Raw genomic sequence first — 8,330 nt, 5'->3', positions numbered from 1 at the left:
CAGAGCTGACGAGTCAGTGTGAACTCAGGAGCGACTCTGAGGCTTTTATTCGCTGCACTATGCTAATTTACAAGGAGACACGGAGACCTTCTGATTGCCTGTTTTCATTGGCCAAACCCATAAACTCGTGTTTCATTGGACAACACAAAGCATCACGAGCGGAACGAGGGCCAATCACAGGCGGTTAAATGATAACCCCGCCTACCGTCCAATGTTTGAACCAGAGCCGTTAATTACAATATTTTTCAAGCGCTCTGGTTTGAACGACACAGTTTCATTTCCTGCTCTTTTTATTTATTGATTTTAGTAATATTTTGATAAAATAAGTGGTTCTAGACACATATTGTGCACCATCGTTTAATAACCCAAAATAATCACATTTGAAGGAGTTTTGGAGAAAAGAGACCAATAACGGTCATACTCCCTTTTAAAACAACTTTTCCCCAGAACTTCATTGATTCATGAAACCTTAAAACTGTTTAAACTACAGGAGTAGGAAATAAAAGCCTATTTTGGTGAGAAAAATAAAATACAATGAAGTACATAACTTCATTTGGTACCATTTCTGACCTAATTGTCTTTATTCATTTTATAAAACGTATTTTAGCATCTATAAATGGATAAACATGTAATTCACATTATATCTTAGGTCTCATCTGTTGTTCGGTAGAGAAAATGAATAATATGCTAATAGTCTCAATATACATTACTGCCAAACTTTATACAATAATTCATTAATAGTCAATTCTTAACACAGAATACAGCCTTTGATAAATTACTTCACGTTTGACTGCTAGATCATGGACTCTTTATAAAAAGAGTATTTCTCGCATCCGCGGAGAGCGCGCTTAAACCTGTCCCGCTGCTGTGCACGCGCGTCACATCCCAACGGCTCTTTAACATCACTTACTATAAACGAGACAGTTTCCACTTTAACGCTGAATATAAAGCAATAGGTTTTTATGTAGTGTGTAATCTGGATTATGTAAAGGATAACTGGGGGAAATTATGAGGGGAAAACAGGCATATGCGATAATAGTGTATTTCCAGACTATCGCTGTATTACTGTTTCCTACAAAATACTATCAGCCATTTCTGTTCCTTCTGATCAAAGTTTATGGCTTTTGGATCAGAAATCCAGTGATTAATACATGTTTCCAAGGCACATATTTTCATTAAGCATAAGTTGCCGGTTATGGAGCATTTTCGGTTTCTTAATTCTTTTCATCATGTAAGCACACATTATCACATCAGCAAAACCAATATATGCATGAACATTTGAAAGTGAATATTAACTGGACAAGGATTTCAGATATTGCCATCGTTGTGGGGACATTTTGTCTCTATAATGAAGGGTTTACCAGGACACACACACACACACACACAGAGAGAGAGAGAGAGGCATACATAGAAAAATATCACAGATGCCACTATTCGCAATTTTACTATAAACGATATTGTAATTTGATGTCTTGTGTGAGACATAACGTAACACTCATCAACAAAATGTGGTCTTATGTGCCATAAAGTCAAAATGCCAATCTAAGCTCTTCTACGAGTTTCATTGAATCATTATAGCTGTAGATGAATTTAGGTCAAACATGCTTTAAAAATGTATAAATTTAGGCAATCAAATACTCCAAATAATCATAAAGGATGCATGGTTTAGGGATAAAGGACATAAAGGACGCATAAAGACATAAAGGCAACGCGTCATAATCTGAAGACCACGCCCACCGGGGGGGGGGAAACAGTCCAAGGGTCTCCATTGACTTTGCATTGCGAGAGGCTGTCTCTTTGTCATTTCTTGCTTCTAACAAAAGACAGAATAATGCCTAAAAGCTGCTATGTGACAAGGTGTACAGCAAACAAGCTAAGAAACCCAGAAATAAGTTTTCATAAGCTGTCGACCCCAAAAAACGAGCGTTTGAGGACATAAAAGTGGATACAGGCTGGAACGAATGGGTAAATTCTGGGATCCTGACACTCATGCACTAAAATACACTACGTGTGCAGTAAGTTAAACATTTGGTCACTGGTGAGTCAAATATCCAAATGTCAGTTTTATATATTATATTTCTGTAAGATAAACTATCCTGTGTTGCCGATTACGGTCTCCTCCAGTGGCGTACGTTAGTTCTGAGTAATGAGACACGTGACGCTCTGTCTCAACTGCCTGTATCCACTTTTATGTACTAAACACTCGTTTTTTGAGGTTGAGAGCTAATAAAAACGTATTTCTGGATTTTTTAGCTTGTTTGCTGTACACCTTGTCACACAGCAGCTTTTAGGCATGTGTCTGTCTTTTGTTAGAAGCAAGAAATGACAAGGAGGCAGCCTCTCGCAATGCAAAGTCAATGGAGACGGTTGGATTGTTTTCCCCCCGGATGTGGGCGTGGCCTAAATACGCCCTGTCTCTATGGATCACCTGCCCCTGGTTTTTGTTTTTCTTGTTCACACACACTCACACAAACACACATTTTTGTTGTCTGCCATTGTTTAATAAAAAATATTTTATTTGAAAACCTTAATTTGTCTTCAAGTGTTTTGTTAGTTAATTGCTTAAGTTACAGCTACCCTTACTCTTAGCCTACTCTGTACACTAACCCAGAGCCATAGAGAAAAATCTTCACTCTGCACGATATACCCAAACATAAAAGCGTAAATTCGTTTTTAATCTGTTATAGTTTTGATAATGTGTATGGCTTAATCTTAAAATTATATTCTTAGTCTTAACATGATCATGTTTCACGTTATGGTCCCGGGGGATGGCCACTTTCATCAGAAGAAGTGAGCTAGCTTCTAAGCGAATTCTGAACGGACCGCCATGGCAGACCTCTTTGCGTGATCACGAAGGTAGGCTAATGGCTGAATCGGAATTTATAAGCAAAATCACGGGAATCAATAGCCTAATACAGCCCAGTTGTGCTAAAATAAATATCATGAGACGTCCATCATCAGATGAATGATATGGAAAAGTTAAGTTAGAGCCGCTAAAGCCAGTGCTACTACCCATGCGAACATGAACACTAAGCTTTTCCCTCCAAAAATATAGCCTAAAACGTATCTCCAAATGCAAAACTGACATTAACAAAATGCAATAACAGCTGAAAAAGTACTTGGGTGTGTGTTTTATTTTATATTTACCGTTCAATAATGCAATCGCTGCTGTCTGTCCCATAGAAGAACATGACAGCCAGCGTATGTTTTGGAACTATTGGGGCTTACATGAACCACGTGACAGCCATAGCGGCGACATCAAAGAGTGTCGCAACTCTTTCTCTCTATGGCTCTGAGTAGGCCTATAAATATGTTAATAAGACATTGTAGTTCTACACTGTCACCTTGTCGGTTCTGCTTTTATTTTGAAAAGCGCCATTTCCTTCTTCTGATGTTTTGCGATGCTAAACTTCCTGCTATTCTCTCTTCATAATGTGGTGCTCACCATAGATAACATATAATAAAGGCTAGATGTCTCGTCCGCGCTGCTGGCCAATGGAGGTCGAAGTCCGCACACGGCGGCCATCTTGCCACAGGGAGCTCGCTCACTCGTAACATTGTGTTAATGGTGCATGTACTTTTTAAATAACCATAACTTGCTAAATTTTCTACTGATTTTCAAACGGTTTGGTTTGTTATAAACGTCAGAGATGTAGTTATGACACTGCATACGTATCAATAAATGTAATATTATATATTTAAACATGTTCAAGCATCCAGAATTATAGCCACGTTAACAATGTTTGTAAGAAACCAAACCGTTTGTAAATCCGTCAAGATTTCAGCGAGATAAGAGGATTTGTGTTCGTGCTGATCACTCACCTTACTTCAGGTACCACAGAGCTCGCCAGAAAGCTTCCCTGTGACAAGATGGCCGCCGGTGTGATGCTGTTCGAGACTCCGCCGTGAGACATGCCGTAAGACATCTCTTTTTTATTAATTAATATGTTTTGACTTTGACTTTGACATATGGATAGCTATGGTGCTCACGTATCGTCGGAAGAACGAGCTTCGAACTGTGAGGGTGTGTCGAGCTAGAGAGCATGCTAGCTGATGGCGGAAACTCTTTGATTAGCGCCCTTGGAAAGCGGAATGAGTTTTTACGGTGTTCATGGTGCTCGTTGAGAGGAAGAAATAAACCGACACCCGCTTGAAACTCTCTGCGTCTTGATCAATAAATCCAAGGGGCCGCTACATTCATGTGTTCAAGTTTATTCATGTGTTCTATTAGTATACTTCTTTTAAACTAAAAATAAGAAATTATACTTTCAGGCTACTTTTTATGTACTTCTCAGAAATATACTTCAAATTGCACTTAAAGGGGCTATATGTCGTTTCCAGCGACCTCTAGCGGTGATGTTTCAGATTGCAACTAATACAAAGCGGAGGTTTCTCCATGATTCAAAAGCCCTGCGGATGTTGATCCGTGTTTTCGTCCGAAGTTGATCCGATTCACGTTTGGCCTGACGAGCTTCAGCAGATAAAACTTTTTTAATCATTATGTGGAGTTTGTGTTGGAGTCTGTGTTGTGCTGAGCAGGTCGATTATTAGTGTTAGCAGACTCCATGGCTGCGTTCGAAACCGCATACTTCCCTACTATTTAGTATGGGAAAAAGAGTAGGCGAGCGAAAAAGTATGTACGAATCCAAAAGAGTAGGCGAGAATTACCTGGGTGACGTATTAATTATCGCGAGATTCGGACTTAAGTGCGTTCGAATATGCCTACTTTCCTACTATATAGTAGGCGAAAACAGTACGTGAAGGAAGCAGTACGTTCGAAACATCAGTATTCATAAAAGAGTAGGCGAGAAGTTCCCGGATGGCTTACTGCTTCCACACAGATTTTTGAGTGCTGATCCGTGGATACTCTTCTATCCCAGGAGGCCACGCGAGAGGACACGTCATTATCAAACATCGCGGAGATCAGCGACGCGGGTGCTTTCAAATGTGAGTAAACACGGTTCCTTGCGTTAAAATTGCATGTGTTGAACTACTGTAAACTGTTGAATTGTTGAAGGTGTAAAGACGTTACACAGTATAGTATAGTTGTGATTTTGCTGTAAAAACACGTTTTATTATGTATAACGTTAGCTAACAGAGGAGCTCCAGTAAGGACACGTAAGTTACGTCTCTAAAGTGGATTTACATAAACCATATACATCTTAAAGACGCTTATTTTAAATGTCTATTTACATCTGACAGGAAAATCTTCAGTAAGTATTGCAGAAGAGCACATCACAACATGAAATAGACATCTGAGTGATGAATGTGTGCTAGAACAAATATATATAGTAACTAAACACGAGTTATCTATTTTATTTGTCCATTACTGTTGATAAATTGAGGAACATTTATGTTGGATAAAAAGTTAAAACAACCTCAACATGTAAATGTAGTGTTGCTCATAAATCACAGAGGTAATGTGAATCTTGTCTGGATGTTACAGGGACAGATGAACAGATGTGTGTTTATCCAGTGGAGAGTGGCACGTGAAGCAGAATGCTGCCATCAAAGGCTTTGAGTGAGTATACTACAGAAATAAATAACAACAACTATTTAAATATTAAGTTGTAGTTTATTTTAATTATTGTAATTTCAAACAGAGCTATTACAGCACTTTTCTGATTCTTGATTTCTGTGCATTTGCTGCAGATCTTTTGTGGTGGAGCAGGACCTGCGAGGGAAGATGATGGCGGCATTTGTGAAAAAAAAACACGTTTTTGTCTTCTAAATAATACTGAAATCAAATGACATTGTGCGGTTAAAATTACAGTTTTTTGTGTTATGTTTGTGCATTTTTGTAGGATCTGAAATGTCAGCAGGCTGGTTTGAGCACTGAGGATGAGGAGCCCAGAGCTGAATCCTGGAGATGGTGCCATGGATGAGTCCCTCCATCACTCCACCTGCCCTTACGAGACCCTCCATCACTCCACCTGCCCTTATTGCCTCAGATTGTGAAGCACAACACATCACGCAACAACCTCAGGCACGAACTAACGGCTCACCTCTGGCGGTCAGCTGATTCATCAGAATAAAGCTGCAGAATGGGAACCGCTGTGTTGAGATGGCAGAAGGATGTGGGGTTCAGCGCCTGTAGTCTACATACATGATTGTAGTTTGAATAAAGCTTTGTTTCATGTGTTGACTTGTATATGCATTTGTTTATTGTGTGATGGTGACTTTGATTCATTCTTTTACTAATTTATTAATATTTCTCATTGTTGTCAGTAAATAAAATATAAATATTTAATTAATGCTTTAATTAATTATTGTTGGAATGAAAATGTAGATATGTTCACTATACACATCTAGAGTGTATTCATGCATAGCTATGTCATAGGACAAACATTACATTTTGTTTGTTTTATTTAATTATTTTCAGTAAAAATTAATATAATTAAGTATTGGTCAGCATTTATCATTGTTATTATTGTATGTTTTGGGGTGGGATAGCAATGCAATTCATTCTGGGGTAATATACATTTTTAACATTAATAATACTTAAATTTTTCGAGTATAAAATCAACAGTTTTCTCCAAAGGCGAATCTTCGCACAGCTGCCCTTTGTGCAGACATTACAAACGCTGGAGAAAACGTACTCGGTTACTAACGTAACCTCGGTTCTCTCTAGAAGAGGGAACGAGTACTGCGTAAGATATCTTACGCTAGGGGAAAATCCTTAATTTTGTAATAATGCAAAACGCATTGCGGCAGCATGCAGACATAGGCGAGGCAGCTCGCGCGCCTATTGGCTGCTCTGCGGCAACTGCAGCAGCCTATCGAGCGAGGCCTGGCGTGATGCCAGACCCAATCAGGGCACTTCGCGCCCGCTGCGTCACGTCCCGCCGAAATGGGCGTGGTCTAGGCCTATAAATACCGCTCGCAGGCAGCTATTATCTGGTTTTTCATCATCGAAGCAACCAGAACGTGTGCATGCACGGCAAGATACGCAGTACTCGTTCCCTCTTCTAGAGAGAACCGAGGTTACGTTAGTAATCGAGTACGTTCTCTTACGAGAGGTCTCTCGTACTGCGTAAGATATCTTACGCTAGGGGACCCAATGCAAAACGCCGTGCATGCTGAGATCTGACACCAAAGACCCAAGGGCGAGAACCCGGGGTACATATAGTGCACAATCACTCAGGGAACTCACAGGGAATCCGGGAAGAGGGAGGGGCGAAGCCGCACTCTTCCACATATGGCAGCGTCGCTGAGACGCGAATTTCATCATACAGACAGGGCGGGGTGCGGCCTGAACTGATGGGGGAATGTGGGTCTTACACAGTTTGCCCCGGCACATCTCGTGCTGTTACTTTTTACTGTCGAACATTGAGCTGTGCTCAGTAGACGCAGCATTCTGAGCTGATCGCATCAGGTCAGATAATACTGGTAAACTTAGACCGACAGCAGCCTGGCCTGCAGGGCGGGAACCTCTAGGTTATAAAACCTTTTAAATGTAGACGGGGAGGCCCAGCCTGCCGCCATACAAATATCTTGCAAGGCAATCTCACTTGACCAGGCCCACGAAGAGGCCATGCCTCTCGTGGAGTGCACTCTGACACCCAACGGGCACTGCATGCCCTTGGAGGCGTGTGCCAGCGCTATAGCATCAACTATCCATCTGGATAGGCTCTGTTTCGACGCGGCTAGTCCCTTAGAACGTCCGCTAAACGAAACAAAGAGCTGCTCCGTCTGTCTGAAACCAGACGAGCGAGACACATAAGCTCGTAATGCCCTGACTGGGCAAAGGAGGCTCGCGTCTCTTTCCTCATCAGGGACCGGTAGGGCTGACAGGGAGATAACCTGCGCCCTAAACGGTGTGTTGAGGGATTTTGGAACATAACCGTGCTTAGGTTTGAGTATAACTTTTGAGTCATTAGGCCCAAACTCCATGCACGTCGCGCTCACAGAGAGCGCGTGTAGATCCCCTATGCGCTTCACTGAAGCGAGAGCCAGCAAAAACACCGTCTTGAAAGACAGGTGTTTCAAATCGATTGACTGTAAAGGCTCAAATGGCGCACCTTTCATGGCTTCCAGAACCGTAGAAAGGTCCCATACGGGGACTGAGGGAGGTCTGGGAGGATTCAGTCTCTTAGCCCCTCTAAGGAAGCGGATGACTAAATCGTTCCTTCCTATTGACTGACCAAGCGTTGTTTCTGAGAACGCTGCTATAGCCGCCACATAAACTTTGAGCGTGGAGGGGGCCCTGCCCTCATCCAACAGCTCTTGTAGGAAGGAAAGCACCTCCGTCACACCACAGTCTGTGGGTGACACACCACGGGCTGTGCACCAGCCCGAAAACACTGACCATTTCGAGGAATAGAGTCGTC

At 41.6% G+C, this 8,330-nt stretch overlaps 1 long non-coding RNA gene across 1 annotated transcript; it reads left to right on the top strand.

Moving 5' to 3' along the window:
* Window positions 1-4,558: 4,558 nt before the first annotated feature.
* Window positions 4,559-6,250, top strand: LOC309483034. The gene is made up of 3 exons (XR_014200469.1): window positions 4,559-4,947; window positions 5,447-5,521; window positions 5,653-6,250. It is a non-coding gene; the product is annotated as an uncharacterized lncRNA (long non-coding RNA).
* Window positions 6,251-8,330: the final 2,080 nt, after the last annotated feature.

This window comes from Leuciscus leuciscus (genome assembly GCF_965113295.1).
Source record: "Leuciscus leuciscus genome assembly, chromosome: 2".
NCBI classification, from domain to species: Eukaryota; Metazoa; Chordata; class Actinopteri; order Cypriniformes; family Leuciscidae; genus Leuciscus; species Leuciscus leuciscus.
Note: the sequence above shows the minus strand (reverse complement) of the source record. Positions and strands in the feature narration are given on the sequence as shown.